Source organism: Durio zibethinus, chromosome 13, assembly GCF_047325235.1.
Source record: "Durio zibethinus cultivar Kanyao isolate XHJ-2024 chromosome 13, ASM4732523v1, whole genome shotgun sequence".
NCBI lineage: Eukaryota > Viridiplantae > Streptophyta > Magnoliopsida > Malvales > Malvaceae > Durio > Durio zibethinus.
Window position 1 is genome coordinate 10,014,469 of NC_143174.1, and position 19,475 is coordinate 10,033,943.

The window sequence follows — 19,475 nt, forward strand, 5'->3', positions numbered from 1 at the left end:
TTCAACAAATTTATAATTTTTCAAGCCTATCAAACTGTTGGGTGATTTAAATCTTGTAATTAAATATTACCAAATTATTGGAAGGTTTAATTATATTTTTTTAAAGAAAGTGAAAATTTTAAATTCTATCGAATTATTAGAGGATTTAAATTTCAAAATAAAATGTTATCAAACTATTGGAAGATTTCGTTGATTTTGAAGCAATAAATTGTTTGGTAGATTTTTAAAATGTTTTAAGATTTTAGATAACACGAAATCAACTGGTATCATATTTTGGATAGGCGTTGTAGGTATGCAATAACCTTTCTACATGTAATCGCACTCTTGAACCCAATTTTGGTTTTGTAAACTAGAATTTACTTTTTTAAAGATATCTTAGTTAAAGTAGAGATTTCTTTTTAAAATGGGACAGATTCAGTTAGGTGGCCAATTACACCTAAATAAAAATGATTGGTAATGACTCCTAAAGTTGTGTCCAATGATAGGTTAACAGACTTATACGTTTAGACAATTTGGCAACTCCATTGGGGACTTTGACAGTCAAGTCGATAATTGATTTTGTGTGTCCAAGCCTAATTTAATAATTTTTTTAAAAAAGTATTTTTAATATTTTGTTTATTTTCAAGCATTAATTATCTTGTTATTCATGTGCATATACATAATACAGCTCTAAACCTAGGCTTCAACCCTTAGGAGAGAGTAAAATAGCTATGTTTTCATGAGATTTCATGTTTTTGCAAGAGCTATTGAAATACTCCAACTAAATTGAACCCTTTCCACCTGTAGCATATAATGGGTGAGGATTTTGGTGCCTTACTAGTCTATCAAGGACAATAATATGAGGAATAATTTGAGAACTTTTAAATTTAATATAAACTACATATAGCCAACCTGAATGACCTAACCGATAGGTAGAGCCATGTCTTCCCTTTATATAGAACTAACTTGAAAGTTAGGAATCTTGTCATTATTTATGTGTTATACTCTAACCTATTTCTTTTTCCCATTTTTATTTTACTTGCTAACTAACATTTTGCTTTTCTTTTGTGTGCATAATTCATATTACCATTCATAAATTTACATAAACAATATTTTTCTTGAAGATAGTTTCAACAAAGAGTTTTCATGGAGTTCATGGAATGTTTAGTTTGTTCCTTGTCTACCTATGTTATGTGTGAGACAACCAATGAAGTGATGACCAAGTTAGAGAGAACTCAACAGAAGGAAAAGGATTGTTTAACTAACTTTTTGCTTTTCTTTTGCGTGCATAATTCATATTACCATTCATAAATTTACATAAAGAATATTTTCGCTGAAGATAGATTCAATAAAGATTTTTCATGGAGTCCATAGAACGTTTAGTTTGTTCCTTGTCTACTAAAACTAACTGTGAGACACCTAATGAAATGATGTCTAAGTTCAAAAAAACTCAACACAAGGAAAAAGATTGTCTGCTAATGGGTTTCATTTCCACTTTGCCTAAGGAAATGCACCTTCACCTTAAGCAAAATAATCTAGAAGAGTTGACAGATGTATGGAAGCATATGAGTTCATTGAGACAACAAGATTTCTTCCAAAAGTATAGGCATATTGCACATCTTCTTTCATTGGTAGTTGAAAATTTACTAATCAAGGTGACCATACAATTCTGGGATCCCTCATATTGGTGTTTTATCTTCAATGAAGTTGATAGGACACCAACCATAAAAGAATATTTGATTTTGCTAAGGGTGCATCTACAAAAATATTATAAAAAATATCATAGAAAAATCATAAATATATCATAAATGTCATGCAATAATATCATAAATGAACATGAAAAATAACAAAAATATATGCAAAAAATCATGCAAAATTATCATTAAAAAATCGTGTAAAAATAAACTACAAAAATTCATGTCAAAGTTTTTTTCTTTTTTCTTTTTCTCATTATTTCAATTCGAACCCAATTTTTAAAAAGTAAATAAAATAATAAAGTAATAAAGTAATAAAAAAATAGAGAAAAAAATGAAAAACCTGTGCTCAGGTCAAGTTAAAAAATGGGTCGACGTGCAAGTCACATGAGTTAAAGCATAGGTCAGGGCTCGATGAAATGAAATCGTTTACTCTTAATATTTAAGGAAAAAAACCAAAGCCTTCAGAATTTCCTTCTCTTTTCAATCTCTAACCTAAAAATCCTCTGTTTTCTCTTTAAAAGACTCAACCAAAAAATTTAACAATTTCCAAAATTTGACCAAAAAACCTAGAATCCAACGATTTTTCCAAAAATCGTTTATAAAAAAATTCAACCTTTACCAGAATTCTTTTGAAAACTAAAAACCGGCCATAATGATTTCCATTGATCACTATGAAACTCATTGAAAAATGCAAACCTTCATAAAAAAATTCAAATATTCAACCAAAAACCTAGAAATTTCCAAAAAAAACCCATAAATTAAATTTAAAAAACCCTAAAATTTCCAAAAAATCTAAAAGCTTCAAAACCAACACAAAAACCTAAAAATCCAAAAATAAAAACAATCTTCAAAAACCACAAAACCAAAATTTTTAGTTAATTTTCAAAAACCTAGAATTGAAACTCAAGAAAAATTTTGATTACTTGTTTATTGCATGATTGCTTATTTGCTCTTTGATTCTTAATAATATCTAACTGAAAATTAGGTTCTTTCTATAGGGATTAAATCCATTTTAATTTGGAAAATCTTAAATTCTACCGAATCTTGACAAAATCGGGATTTTAATTCTTCAAATTTTGATTTTCCTTTTTCAATGTGTTAAATGCTCTAGAATCTTGACCTTGATTTTGATTTTCAAAGACCAAATATGCCTAAACCTTTCCTTTTTTATTTTCTTTTTTTTAACCATATAAAGCTAAAAATAAAAACTAAAAGTTAAAATAAAATAAAATTTAATAATAATAATAATAATACAAAATGGATTAAAATACATAAACTTTTGGGCTTTTAATCTTAGGCCTAAAGTCCAACTTCATAGTTAAAGCCCAATTAAACAATTTTATAGCCCATTATCAAAGTAAAATTCAAGGCCCATTGATAGTCAGAAAAATTCTTGGACAATATGGATTGTCTACAATTGCCTTTTTTTTTTTTGCATATTTTCTATGAAACATTATTTTGTACGAAAACAAAAAACATCCATTTTGTTCAAGTATAAAAAAAATTATCAAAGAAAAATGAGAAAGGCCCCTCCTTAACAATAACTTTGAAACTTTGGGAAATTCAAAAGGCTCCTCCTCAACAAAGGCATTAAAACTTTAAAAAAATTCAAAATGCTTTTCCTTAATAGAAATGTTGAAGTTTTAAAAATTCACAATAAAAAGTTCTTATCTTTAAATGATTCTTTTCATCTCAACCACTTTCTTATGACCTTATTCTTGAAAATCATCTTCAAACTTCTCTTCTTTATAATTCTCAAAATCATTTCAACTTCAAAATTTAATTTCTCATTTTTACTTTCTAAACATATGCAATGAATGAATGACATGTAATGAAAAGATCTTTTTTTCTAAACATCTTAACTCTAATGTCAATCTTGAAATTTTAAGTTTAATTGTTCCCTCTTTTTCAATCACGCATAAAGAAAGCAATGATGTGAATGAATAAGATGAATGCAATGTACTCAATACGATGCATGTAGAATGTAATGAATGCAATGAATGCAATGCAATACATAATATAGCTCATTTATCTTTTTAATTGTTGTAAATAAAAATGTTCTCAAAGCTCTATCCATATCTTCTCATTTTCTTCAACTTTTCAACACTCATAATTTTTAATATAAACTATCAAGCACTATCAAATAGTGTTATCAATTTCGTCATTCAAATCCAAAAATTTCTTTCTACAACTAAATCTTAAGAATTTCATCCTAAATTGTTGGGGATTGACATTTTTCCATGCCTTTTTATCATTTACTTTTATTCTTACTATTTTTAAGCTTTTTTTTTATAATGATGTGGAGATCTTTCATTATATTTATTCATCATTATTATAATATCACAAAAAACATAATGCAATCATATATTTCCTCAATCACAATGAAAAGATTTAGGCAAGGTGAAATTTCAAAAAATATTTATTGAAAGAAATAAATCTGGTAACCAAAAAGACAATGATCAATCTTAATATTTGAATAAGATGTTAATTATCCAAGTGATGAATATTCTAACAATCTTGAACAACCTAATCCAAAATTCTTTCTCAAAACCTATTATTTTAACAATCTTGACCATGTTGAGCTTTTTCAAACTAACTTTGTCGTTATGTGATGAGATCTTCAAATGATGTTGTTACATCCTTACATCTAAGTTGCCTTTTCAGGTTTTCAACTTAGATGCCCATTTTTTACTTAAATTGCCCTTTTAGGTTTTCACTTTGAGTCTTCCTTTTTCTTTTTTCTTTTTTTACTCATTTTTTTCCTTTTTTCCATCATTTTTAAAATTTTTTTGAGCAAAATATTTCTTCACAACATCTAAATTGATTGGGTTTGACAATTCACCACCATCAATTTCTGTCAGAATTAATGTGCCACCAAAAAAAGTTTTTTTCACCATATATGAACCATCCTAATTCGACATCCATTTCACTTAGTTGTCACGTTAGGTTGGAAGAATTTTTTTCAAAATTAATTCTCTTAAAAACGTCAAGAGCAAACTTTCTTATCATGTACTCGCACCATTCTCTTCTAATACAACTAACCATGGCACAATGCTATCATTTTTTTCTCTTCGATAAGTTTAATTGTTCATAATGATTCTAACCCATTCTACTTCTTCTAATTCAACTTTCATTAGAATTTTTAAGAAAAAAATCTCTACTTTAATTGGCAACACAACTTCTATACCATAAACTAGTGAAAATGGAGTAGCTCCAGTAGATGTTCGCATTAACATCCTATAAGCATGCAAGGTAGAAGGCAACTTATCATGCCAATCTTTGTAAAGTATCAATCATTTTCTCTAAAATCTTTTTAATATTCTTGTTAGCAGCCTCTACTACCTCATCCATTTTTGGTCAATAGGGTGCAAAATTATGATGCTTAATATTGAACTATGCACAATTTTCATTCGTCATCTTGCTATTCAAGTTCTTAGCATTAGCAAAGAAATCTTTTCTAGAAGTTCATATCAACATATTATCTTTTTCTTCAAGAATTTGCAACTACTACCCTTGAGACACTAGCATAAGAGGCTTCTTCTACCCACTTTGTAAAATAGTCCATCATCATAAATATAAATCAATGTTGTTTAAAGCCTTTAGAGTATTAGGTCCAATCACATCCATGCCCCAAATGAGAATGGCCACGTAGTTGCTAGAACATGTAAATTGGTTGGGGGAGCATTAATTTTATCTACATAAATTTGACAGTTGTAGCACTTTCTAGCATAGTTGATTCAATCACTTCCATTGACAACCAGTAATATCTTTTGATTTTTTTGTCATTTTCTATTGCATGCTCAAGATACTGGTGACACTTGATGTATTACATAATATCATGGTACTAAGGTTGCCCATTAACTTTTTCTTCAACATTTGAACAATGAGCTGATAGACTTTTACTTCTAACTTTATTGGTTGGATTTCAGAATTCTTGATCACTTTCATCATAATAGCTAAAGTAGCCTATGCATCAGCAATCTGATTTTTTTCTCTAGGTAAATGCTTAAACTGAATCTTTTCAAACTGCTTAATCAATTAGAAAATGTATCTTTGATATCGTACTAGCTTTGATCTCTTGTCACTCATTCTTTATGCAATTGATAAATTACCAAAACTGAATCTCCATACACCTCTAACATCTCAGTTTTCTTTTTAATTATGGTGTGTAGTCTCATAACACATGCTTTATATCAGCCACATTATAGTGTAACTTAAATTTAATATAGCTGTGATTGGATAATAATTATCATCTAGAGATATCAAGATTGCCTTAATTCTATGTCCAAAATCGTTCGAAACCCTATCAAAGAACATTTTTCATGATTTATCTGTAGACCTCTCTTCTTTAACAGTCACTAAGTCTTTATAAAAAAAATTAAGTTTCATTGGCTCATAATCATCAGCAGTTCAATTTACCAAAAATTCAGTTATTACACTTTATTTAACCATTATTTGAATCACAAAAACAATATAGTATTCTAAAAGCATGATTTGCTATCAAACGAGTTTCCCTAATAATAAAGGCTTCTCAAAAATATACTTGTGTGGTACAACATATACTACTTGAGTCTTTGAGTTGTTCAGGCTTTGAGTCTTTGAGTGGTACAACATTTTCTTCAAAGATGTATATCTTGACCTAAAATCAATAAATTTCTTAATCAAATAGAATATGGCTTGTTCTTTTTTTCTTATTTCATCATGTTGCCATAATAAACTTCCTATGAAATTCTCGTTCACTATTAAGTACAATATCAAAGGTTTTCCAATAACTTGTAGTGTCAACACTAGTGGGCTTGAAAAGTATTCTTTGATCTTTTCAAAAGCCTCTTGATGTTCATCATTCCATTCACTAGGATTGTTTATGCAATGCAATTTGAAAATGGGATCACATTTCAATGTAAGTTAAAAACTATAATGAACAATGTAATTCAATCTTCCTAGAAAATCTCTCATTTCTTTTCATATTCACAAAGGATATAGATTTGAATAGCACATACTTTATTTGAATCCACCTCTATTTCTCTTTCAATAATATGAATCCCAATAATTTACCAAACTTTGCAGTAAATGTGCACTTAGCTCGATTAAGCTTCATTTGGAACTTTCTTAATCTTTCAAACAACTTTTTGATATTAATGACATGATCTTCTCTTTTATAAGATTTGAAAAATCATATCATCAACATATACCTCGATTTTTTTATGCATCATGTCATGGGAGGGAGTTACCATTCCCCTTTGATATGTAACTCCAACATTCTTTAATCTAAAAGGTATTACTTGGTAGTAGAAAGTTCTTCACATAGTTACAAATATGATTTTTTTCCATGTCTTTAGAAGCCATCTTAATATCGTTAAAACCTAAAAAACCATCCATGAATGAGAACATAGAATGCTTGATAATGTTATCCACAAGTGTGTTAATATAAGGTAATAGAAAATTGTCCTTGAGACTTGCCCTATTCAAATCTTGACAATTTACACATATTATACGTTGCCATCTTTTTTTAAAATTGAGACTATATTAGCCATCCATTCAGGTACTTGACAACCTCTAAAAAACCAACGTCATATTGCTTTTTTACTTATTCTTTGATTTTCAACAACACTTCAAGCTACATGCATCTTAGCTTTTATTGCACTGGCTTACATTCGAGCTCTAATGGTAGCTTGTCCTCTATAATAACAATACTAAGCCCTAGCATATCTTTATAAGACCATGCATATAAGTCTACATACTCATGAAGTAGTTTGATTCACTTTTTCTTATCATTTGGTGGCAGTGTTGTATCAATTTTAACTTATTTCTTATTTTCTCCTTCCCTTAAATTAACCATATCTAAAATTTCTTCATGTGATTTAGTTGATTTCTTCTCTTATTCCATTAATCTCATTAGCTTAGGAAGCAAAGTATAATTATCAAACTTTTCATTATCAAATTCATCAATATGAATAGAATTTTCAAAATCAAATCTTTGATTATTGTCATGATTGCTTTCACATTTATTATTTGAAAACAAAAAAATGAGTGCAATGGAAAAGATGCAGGCTAATGTATATGTAAAAGAATGAAAGAATAAAGATTGAAAGAGAAAATGTAATAATAATGCATTATGTGAATCATTTCATTGGAATAATGGATAAATTAGCCCATACATAAAAGATACCTCAATGTTTAAACAATTAAGGTTTGACTCACTACATTACTTTTTAAAATTTTAAAGATAGTAGGTAACTTCATCATCTTTCAATTCTTCAACTTAGTGCCTGGCAAGGAAAGATACAAAAATGGCTTCTCTTCTTGTCTTTCAATTGCTTCATCATTCACCATCATAATAAAGAGCTTAGAAAATATTTTTCATAAATTCCATGTAATATCCTTACTAGCAATTTTAGATGACTCAAGATAAATGTATTCTCTAAAATAGAAAGTATCATACATATAGGGAATAGCCAATTCCTTATCTTCAAGTTTATATCCGCTAAGATCAACCATTCTCTTCTCTTTCTTGGCATTCATCACTTTTATCTTGTCTACCATTATCAACTTGTACCCCAACTCATTTTTATCCTTATTGTCTGGTATCATTAGAGGTTGTTTTATTCCTTGAAGGTTCTTTCCTAGTCTCATCCTAAAATACTAACCTTTTTTAATTACTTGTTTAATAATCATGCCAAATTTACAAACAAGTGATGAGCATAGAGCTTAGATTTTTTTCCCATGTATGTTGCATTGATCAATTCAAATTCCAATGCTTCATCTACTACTTCCACATATGGAGTCGATAGTAGCTGTGTCACTAGTAGATTTTTTTCTTTAGAGATACAAATAAGGTAGCCATCAATAATAAATTTAATTTATTAGTGCAAAGAGGAAAGGATAGCGCTTGTTATGTGAATCCATGATCTTCCCAATAAGCAACTATATGCTCTAGAGATGCCATCATTTGGAATTTGACATTAAAGGTACAAAAACCAATTGATAGTGGTATCTCAATATCTCTCAACATTTTCCTTCAAAAGCCATTGAAAGCCCTCACTATCATATGACTAGCTCTTTTATAAGATGTATCAATAGGTAGCATAGCCAAAGTATTGGTGAGCATAACATTGATTGAAGAGCCATTGTCAATAAGGATTTTAGCAATAGTATGACTCTTGTGTCATGGACCTAAGGAAGAGTCCTGAATCCTACATCATATATAAAAGAAAGGTCAATGTGGTATATAAGGGTTCACACCACCTTTTCCTTGTGAGGCACCTTTTGTAGGATAAAACTATAAGGCAAAGGGGTTGAGCTGATAATACCTTACAATGGTGTGAACCATGATAGGTAGGCTAATCTGGGACACCGGATGAGTGGATGCCCAGGTCTTGGAGTCGCACGGGTCAGAGCTTAAGTCTTGACACATGACAAGTGGTATCAGAGCTAGCCCTAAATCTTTCGATCCACACCAAGCCCTCGAGGGAAATAGGTAGGGTGGCCAACCTTCGTGACGAGGGCGTCACGAGATTGGATGAGGGAGAATATCACGGACCTAAGAAGAAGTCTTGAATCTCACATCGAATATAAAAGAAAGGTCACTAGGGTATATAAGGATTTACACCACCTCTTCCTTGTGAGACACCTTTCGTAGGATAAAATTGTGAAGCTAGGGGGGCCAGAACGAATAATACCTCACAAGAGTGTGAACCATGGTGGTTAAGCTAATCTGGGACATCGAATGAATGCATGCCCCGATCCTAGAGCCATGTAGTTCAGAGCTTAACTCTCGACCCATGACAAGTGGTATTAGAGCCAGCCCTAAATCGTTTGATCCACGTCAAGCCCCTCGAGGGAGGTAGGTAGGGTAACTAACCTCTGTGACGAGGGCATCATGAGGTTGGGTGGGGAAGAATGTCACGGATCTAAGGAGAAGTCCTGAATCCCACATCGAATATAAAAAGAAGGTCACTAGGTTATATAAGGGTTCACACCACCTCTTTCTTGTGAGGTATCTTTTGTAGGATAAAGCCTGATGCTAGAAGGGCCAGAGCGGACAATACCTCACAAGGGTGTGAACTGTGATAGGTAGGCTGATCTAGAATGTCGGATGAATGGATGCCTGGATCCTATAGTCGTGCGGGTCAGAGCTTAAGTCTCAACATGTGATACTTGCACCTAGTAGTAATATAAAAGGTTTTTATGCTTCATTATCCTTCAAAGGTATCTCATCATCATTGAAGGCTATATAGTTTGTGACCAATAGATTCTCAACAATATTACCAACGTTTTCCATAGATACCAGTAATATTACCAATAGTTTGTAAGCCACATATGCTTGATTCAAAACTTTCAACAAAGCATTCTTGCATGATTCTGAAGAAATAAGCAGTGATAGGAGTGAAATCCTTGCAGGCATATTGTTTAATTTTTCCACCACACTATATTTATTATGCTTGATTAGTTTCAAGTATTAGCATGCTTCTTTTTTAGTGACTAGCTTTTGTTTTTATATGTTGTATCTAAATTTTTTATTATAAATTTGATATATTTTAAGAAAAATAAGGAATTATTATTATTAAATATTACTTTATGTAAACACTTGAGAATTTTGATTTTTTAAAGACAAAATGGTCTTTAAATGAGATTTTTAACATGGAAGGACTTAACTATCCTATGAAATTAAAAATTTTAAGGCAAGTTATCTATTTTCTATAGAGACCTAATTTTGTTCAAGTATGTTCTTGTCAAACACAATGTTTTGAAAATCAAGACATAGGTCTTTTCTAAGATTTTCTTAGGCTTTACAAAAATGTTTGGTTTTGGAATAAATTGATTGTTTGGTTTTCGAATAAATTGATTCTTAGGTTGATACAAGAAAAGTAACAAAAATCAAAGGTAAAAGGTTGACCTACAAGTCAATTTAGTCAAAACTTGTTGCCAAACTTAATTGAATTTCGTAAAAATTGAGTTATTTTTGGAATAATAGAACCAAGTTATTGGGTCCTTAAAAATTTTAATGTAAATATTTAGTTTTAAGCAAAAATTGGTGTTTTAACCAAAATATCCCTGATGTAGGCCCTGGTCAAAGTTTATTAAAATTGGTCAAAATCATTTGTCTAGTCATGTTTTGTCAAAGCCTAAGGTTTAGAAAGAAAATTCATGGAAAAACAAAATTTTAAATTGAATTGACCAAAATACTTTTTGATCAAACTTGGTCAAATTTGGTTAAACCTAGGTCAACCTTTGGATTTTGTGATTGATAAAGACAATCAAGGTTCACTATTTATAAAATTATGATTTGGACTCTCACAAATCTTTTTCGATCCTAAAATGAGTAAAATTACAAAAATACCTTTTAAGGGTATTTTGTAATTTGGCCTTTTAAGATTAGGTTTTTATGAAACACTCCTAATCATATTTAGATATTATCTCATGAATTTTGATACATTAAAAGCCCTCAATTGCACCTTGAAAGGGTGAAATTATTAAAATAACCTTAAGGGGTATTTTTGTAATTTGACCTTTTAAAGGTTGGTTTTTTTGTGAAACATTCTAAATCATGTTTAGATATTATTTCATGAATTTTGATATATTAAAAATCCTGATTTCACCTCAAAAGGAGTAATATTACAAAAATGCCCTTAAAAAGCATGAAAATCATGAATAAATATTATTTTATGAATTTTGGGGCATTAAAACCATGAAAATCAATGTTGTGTCATAGGGTTTAAAGCAAATCATGGAAAAAGGCTTAATACACAAATAAGGATAAATTCATCTTTTCTCACAAGGATAGCTACACTAGTAGCCAAGTTTGTGCTATAATTTTTTAGAGCCATTAGATTTAAAGATACAATGATCTTATGGCTTATATTGCAAGCCTTAGGCACCAAGTTTGAAGAAAAAAAAAACAAATTACTATAACCCTTAGATGGATTTTGATCCAAGTGTTGCGAGAGAGGCTTTAATTATTTAATAGATAAATGTAAGGCTGTAAAAAGGCTTTATTTTTTCCAGCAACCAAAAATCCACCATTAAAAAAACTCTTCGTAAAAAATCTCACTTGTGAAAGAAAGCTTTTTTAGGAAATTTTCTTACTTTTCAAGCATTTTCATTGTCATCCTTGTAGTTCTTTTCTCACCTTCGATATAGGGCTACCATTATGTGCTTTAATGAATTTTTGGTGATGCAATCTCATGATTATGTGTTTCATTGCTTTGTGGTTTATTTGCTACATATTTTATGATTTTAAAAAAATGATTTTCTTCTACTAGTTATTTTGGTAAATTGTTATGTGTTTGATGATTGTTCTTGTTAATAAAATGATTTTCTAAATATGCCTTCTAAGTGTTTGGTAAAACTTTTCAAAATAAAAAATAGTATTGTAGGAATTTTCTAAGTATTTGATAAAATAAGAATGCACATATTTTTCAAGTGTTCGTGAAAATGCTTTAGTATTGTCATGGTAGTTTAATTTCTTTCATCACTTGTACTAGTTTAATTTCATGTTTAGAATTTAATTATCATAAGTATTTTTATGTATTAACTTAATTAAACAAGGTTGAAAACCATGATTTTTTAGGCTTGTTTTGAAAGTCCACCTAGATATTATAGATTTTTAAAAAAGTTCACAAAAATCATGGTAAACCCTAAAAACGAAACCCTAACCCTAGGTGGAATCCTAAACCTAACCTAAACTAAATCCTAAAACTTGCCTTAAATCGTAAGCCCTAAGCTTCCCTAAACCCTAAAACTAACTAAAACGCTAAACCTTAAACTAAAACCCTAGACTTAAACTCAATCCTAAACTTACCCTAAAGCCAAACTCTAAATCTTAAATTTAGTTTGTAACCCTAATCTAACCCAAGCCCTAAATCCAACCCAAATCCTTAAATTATCCAAACATTGAAATAAGTTAAATCCCAAAACCTTGAATCCATTTAAACACACAAAGCATGCCAAAATTCAAAAGAATTGCATGAAAATCTCATATGAAATAATCTGTTCATAAATGCTGCCTAAAGGATGGGGTATGTTAGCTCAAGTGAAGATGGTAATCCAAAATGGGGGTGAATTGGATTTTTTTCAAATTCTTCCTAAAAATAGATTTTAATAAACTTGAATGGAAAGTTAAAATTAATATGAGAATGTGATGCAATTGACAACAATTAATAAACTTGAAGCAACTATAAGCAACAATGAAAGTAACAAATGTAGGGATATAGAGATCAAACACAATGATTTATAAATATTTGGTCTTTCTTCAAAGGCACCTACGTCCTCTTCCTTAGCCTCACTTGTTAATGAGTTGAATCAACTGCTTGAAGAAACTCTTACAAGAAGCAATCCCTATCTTTTAAGGCTTAGATAACAACCTTTACCTTTTTCTAAGATTTTACCTAGTCCTATCAATTTCACTCAAGAGGATACCTCACTCATTGACTCAAAAATCTCATATGAATACAAAAGAATTTGCAAACTCAAGACACCTCTCAAAGGTTTAGTGTTTGCCTAATGAAGTACAAAGAATGAAGAACAAAAATATCTGGGATACAGCAAATACAAAGGATATAGAATTAAAGCTCTATTTTCTCTAAAACTCTTGATTTCTTGAAAGAATGAATATATGGATTGTTGGTCCTTTCTTTCCTCTACTCCATAGTGTGTTGAAATACCCAATTTATGGAAAAAATTTATTTGGAGCCATTAGGAATGCTTGGGAAATGAAAACACACATTTGTTTTCCTTTGAAACTAGCCATTAGATCTTTTCTAGGTATAAAAAATTGATCTGATACATTAGGGGATCGATTGTTCTTGAATTTCATTCAAATCTTGACCATTACAACAAACTAGATCAATCATGTACATAAGGGGATCGATAAAGTCAAGCTAGTATTGCATACAAAGTGATTCTGGATGAATGGTGTCATTAGTTGTCACCTCTTTTGTACTCTACTCACTAATTTGATCCTATCTTGAGTTATACAACTCCAAATCAAAAATAGTTTGAAGATTTAGAAACTAAACTTAAAGGGCTTTCTTAAAATTCATCATCTAATTCATTGTATACAAATTATAGATAATTTTCAAAACTACCATTTTGTGTAGTTTTTAGACAACTACATAGTCTCTAGTAAAATGTCAAAATTTTTTCTTAGAAAATTTGGATTTTCATTTTGTTTAATCCATTAGAAAGTAGCCAAGTAGCAAAGTGCTTTCCAACTATATAAAATTCAAATATTAAACCTTTGTGAATTAATATAGAAAAACAAAACAAATTCAATGTTGAAAAACTTTATTCTTATAAAACAATTTTTTTAAGTCAAACAATTTATCAAAACCAATATTATCAAAATTGTATTGAATCGAAGATGACTAAGTTTGCTTTAAAAACAACAATTAGACTTTGATTTAAGCTCAATAAATAATTTTTAAAGATAGATTTGGTTTGAGAAATATGAAAATAAAAAAAGGTTTGTTTACAAATTGAAAAACATATTATTTATTTAGTATCAAAAATAATAAAACTTAAGAATATGTACTAAATAAATCTTTTTTAAAATTTTAATCAAGTTTATTTAGCTTAATGTTTTATCATTTCAAAATAAAGATCAATTTAAGGCTAACAATCTCTCCCCTTTTGATATGACAAAACTTAAAAATAAATTTACTTGATGAAAAACTTTCTTTGAAATTTTTAAGATTTTTTAAAACGATTTTAAAAAGCTCCCCCTTAAACAATGTATGTTCCCTAACAAACTCCCTCTCAACTAATGTATTCTTCATCCTAATCTAGCACTCATAATTTAACATGCATATATGTTAAATTATATATATTTGTTAAGCACACACACATATATGTATAAGAAAGCAAATTTGTCCACAAAATTCTACCCTTTTTTATCGTAGCAAAAAGGTATAGCAAATATTTACAAAAGTAATTAGCAAATATTCACAAATTCTCCCCATTTTTGCCATAGCAAAAGAAAAAGAACAATTCAAGGCATGAGACAAAATGGAAGAGCATAATGAATTTATGTATTCAAGTATAAAATGCACAATGAAGTTCATATACAATTATTCAATAACAAAAGCATAAATGTATCCAATTTTAGTATTTTAGCACAATAATCTCAAATTTACTACATGAAACTTATGAGCAAAAAGATAAAAAAATGATATGCAAGCTACTCATAAATCACGTTTTTATAAAATGTGCTTAGAAACTAAAACATCAATAGCAATTAAAAATAAATTCAAGTACATATATTCAAGCTCATACCAAATGTTACAAATATGTTACCAATTGTTATCATAAAACAAATCATTTTAATCCAAGCAAAATTGTATTCCAAGATTTTTCTTTCTTTTCAAAATAAGAATTAATCAATTTAATGCACACACCATTTTGCATGATGATAGGCATATATACAAGCATCCGTGAAAATTCAAAAGATTTTTAACAATTTTGTCTAGTAACTTTCAAAGATTACACATATTTCAAGCATATGAAAGATTTAATCAATAAATCTAAAATGATAAAAGTAATCTTTCATAAGCATATCCTATCCAACTAAATATTCAATAAGAACCCTAGCTCATATATAATTAATAAGACATAAATACTAATGAGCAATAAGGCTCATTCATTATGTTATAACAAAAAATTATACAAGCATGTTTCCTAACATGATAAACACATATACTATAGCAAAGAAATAATGAAAGTATAATTATTCAAAAATATTTTGAATTATTTCAATGCATGGTAATGTACTTAATCCAAGCATATGTTAGTATTTAAAAACAATTCAAATATATATTTCACTTATAGAAGCATATGCAAATACATTTTAAATCATATATAGCAATATAACCAATTCAAAAAAAAAAAGATATACAAGCATTCTTGCATAATATGGAACATGTTATCTCAACAATCTCAAGCAATAAACATATATAAAATTTTAAATCATAAGTTCATAATCTATCAGTCAAATGATTTAAATTCAAGAAATTAATCCATGTTCAAAAATTCATCTTAGACAAATATTCATGCATTAAAATTATCTTCTCAAAAATAATCAAAAACTAGGCATGAATATCATTAAAGGTGAATTAATCAATCCAAGCTTTCAATAATATTAAAACAATCTCTACCAAGTGGCTTAGTGACTACTTTCTATAATTTTTTTATATATTCAACCACAAAATCATATATTTGTACATAATCTTCCTTGAAAAACATTCAAAGCATTTGAATTAGTAACATTTATCGCCATTATTTTCAAGCTCTGTTGTTCTGCTCATTTAAATTGAGTGAGGCTTTGAATCCTCTATTCCACATCATTTGAGCAAATCTTTTGGTACTTAGGCTTGATTGATGAAAATACTCTACTTGCTATACTTGAAACTCCAAAAGAATGTTGACCCATTCATGCTTATTTCAAGTTCTCCTAACATAGACTTAGAAAATTTCTTAACAAGAAATATTCATTACTAGCATCAAGAATATCAATTCATAAAAAATTTACCAATCATTAGAAAATGAATTTCACATTCTAAGTCATTATAGGCAAAAGAAAATTTGTTCACTAAATACAATTTACCCATTACAAAAGAGATACATTTTATAAAAAAAAAAAATACCATTCAATATTAACTTAAGCTATAGGCCATTTATCATATTGAACATCAAATAACACAATGGTGGCACTAATGCAAAAAGTTCTCAAATAATATGCAAAACATGAAACCTTTTTTTCAACCATTTATGAACATAAGAAGACATATTCAATATTCATAAGTATTCAAGTAATCACAAAAGAATATATCAAAAATCAATTTTAGGCCATATAGAATTAAAAGCCCAAGGAAGACTTATTTATATCCAATCATATTCAAGAAAATTTTCACACAAAAGAATAAATATGTCTATAAAAATTATAGGTTATAATGAACAATGACTTAAGGTAAACATAAGCATCATAAGAAAATCATTCACTTAAGTCATGTTGCAATCATGTCAAGTCAACCTAAATCATATTCATCAAATGATAATACACTTGACAAGAGCAATAGATTTCATTTAAGCACAAGAAGTTCATCATGCATCAATTCAAGATCACAACTCAAGAGATAAATCAACTAAGCATAAAACAATCAAGTTTAAAAAATATATCACAAAATCAAGAAATAAACAATTAAAGCATTTTCAAAACAAGTATTTTGACATATAAACATTGCATCAAGAATTAATTTCATCCATATGTGCACATTAGATTTATGAAAGTAATGAAAATGAACTTCAAATATGGGAAATAATAATTCAAGCATTTACAACAAAGTCTCAATTTTAGAATAAATACTTGTTCCAAGGTAGCAAAATATATATTTATCAAATAAATATTCATAATGTAAACCCTTTTTAATTTTGAACAAAAATAATAATTTGTTTTTTTGTAAAGTTCAAGGTCAAAGTCAAAATCAAAAATAAAAAATCAAATGTCAAATGTTAAAAGCCAAAAGGTCAAAAGGGCATAACATAAGCTTACCACATATAATCCCAACCCTTTTGAATAGCCAAATTCAATTTGGTGGCATTTTTGATGAATGGATCAATTGTCTCCATGAGGGGATCAATCCTATCAAGTGTTTTGAGCAAAATTTTATTCTAGAACAAAAAGGGATCAATTGGGTAAAATAGGTGATCAATCACTTTTAGGGTTTTAAGCAAAATTTGCTTTCTGTAACAAAAATGGATCAATCGGGTAAAACAGAAGATTAGTCCATTGTTCTGTTAGAGCAATAAAATAATGAAAAATTATAGTTGTTTTATTCCAAATCTAGGATTTTAGTGTTTTTAGTCAAAAATAAAATTTATACATGTTAAAAACATCAATATGGCATTTGGATCAAAAACATTTTTAAGCAAAATTTGGCATAATTTTGAAAAACTTTCAACTAACCTCTTTTGCAACTCATATATGAAAATGTGTTTGGACAAAGTTTATGTATTGAAACTACTTTAAACAAGTTTGAAATGATCAAATAGATACGATAAAAGATCAAATTTTCAACAAATGCGTGTATTTCAAATTTTCAATGTTCCAAACCTCATTTATGCATGAATAGTGCCCAAAATACCCCTGAAACAGTAAACCTTTGTCACTTCCATTCAAAATTGGAACATGTTTGTAAACATTTTTCATAAAAAAGAAAACTTGTTTAAGTCAATAAACATGTGCATTATGAATAAATTTCTCAAGTAAGCTCTCTTAGGCATCAATATGCACCATAAAAAATGCATTAACACCATAAAAATCATTTTTGTAACATCAAACTCATTTAAGCAAATTCATTTATGCCAAACAAAATAGAATGAACCATTCATTGCTTAATATGTCCAAGATTTTAATTTTTGAAAATTTTGTAGCTCATTTTTGCTAAAAAACACTTTGGAAAATCTTATAACTAGTCAAGCTCTTTTTTAACCAACTTGAACCATTACAACAAGTTTCAATTAACAAAACAAAGTTGTTCAAGTGGTGATTTGGCATTAGAAACAAGAAAAAAAAAAGTCAACTATTAAGCTCCATTTTTCCTTGAAAAGGCTACTAAGATGGGTAAATGTATTTAAACTCACATTTAAGCTCATTAAACTATATATAAAAGTTTAATATCACAATATGAAATTGTCCAAATAGTTTTTATGCCCACATATGCTCAAAAATAAGATTTGATCTTTTAAAGTCCAATATCTTTTAAAATTTGCTTGTATCATTATGAAAGATAAAAACAATCGCAAGTTAATCAAGTTTCTTTGTTTTAGCAAGTTTAAATCATTGAACTCACGATATTCAAATTCATTTTATACTTAAAACTTGTTAAAACAAATTTTCATATTTTTCAAGCTTGACTTTTGTAAAAATCATTTTCAAAGCCAAATATAAAAACTCAAAATCATTAAGCTTTGAGTACTCTCCCTAAGTTTGTGCATAAATATAAAAACAATCAAACACATAATTAATCACACCAAGCATGTCAAACATATTTCAAGCATTCAACTGCACCAACCATCACAATCATGCAATTAAGAGCAAAAATAAATGCATACTCAAGCAAGCTCATAAATTCTCAAAATCATGCAATTTATAAGATATAATCAACTTCAGTTAAAATATTTCAACAAAACATACATCAATAATAATTAAGCATTTAAAATTCAATCAAGAATAGGCAACCAATTTTAAATTCATAAAAGTTTATAGGTTACTCATATCCATTGTGTGTTTAGAGTTTCATTCTTCAAACTCACATTATAGCTCATTGCTTTAGCACACCTATAAGAGATATTCTCATTTGATTTTTGATACCTAAATTGCTTTAGATCTTTGAGAGTTAGTGACTAAGTGTCTTGTTCTTTTTAGAACCCATACTTCTCTAATTTTAAATAAAACTTCCCTTCTCATAAGACAAGTGGATATAGAATGACCATGAAAGTTATAATAATTGCATTTTTGTCATTTTAACACTTGAATAATTTTTGACAAACTCTTGTTTTTCATTCATCAAAACTTCAAACTTCTTTTTCAATTAAAATTTTCTTTTCCAAAATTTCGTTTCTATTTAGAAAGACTTCAAAATTCATTTTTAATTTCTCATTTTGTTTTTTTTCAAATCATTCTTTGCATTTATCAAGAAATCATTTTCAACATTCAATTTTGAAATCATTTTCTAATATTTCATTCTTATTGACTTAAATTCCTTAACTAACTCATCAAAGGCATCTAATAACTCATCAAAAGTA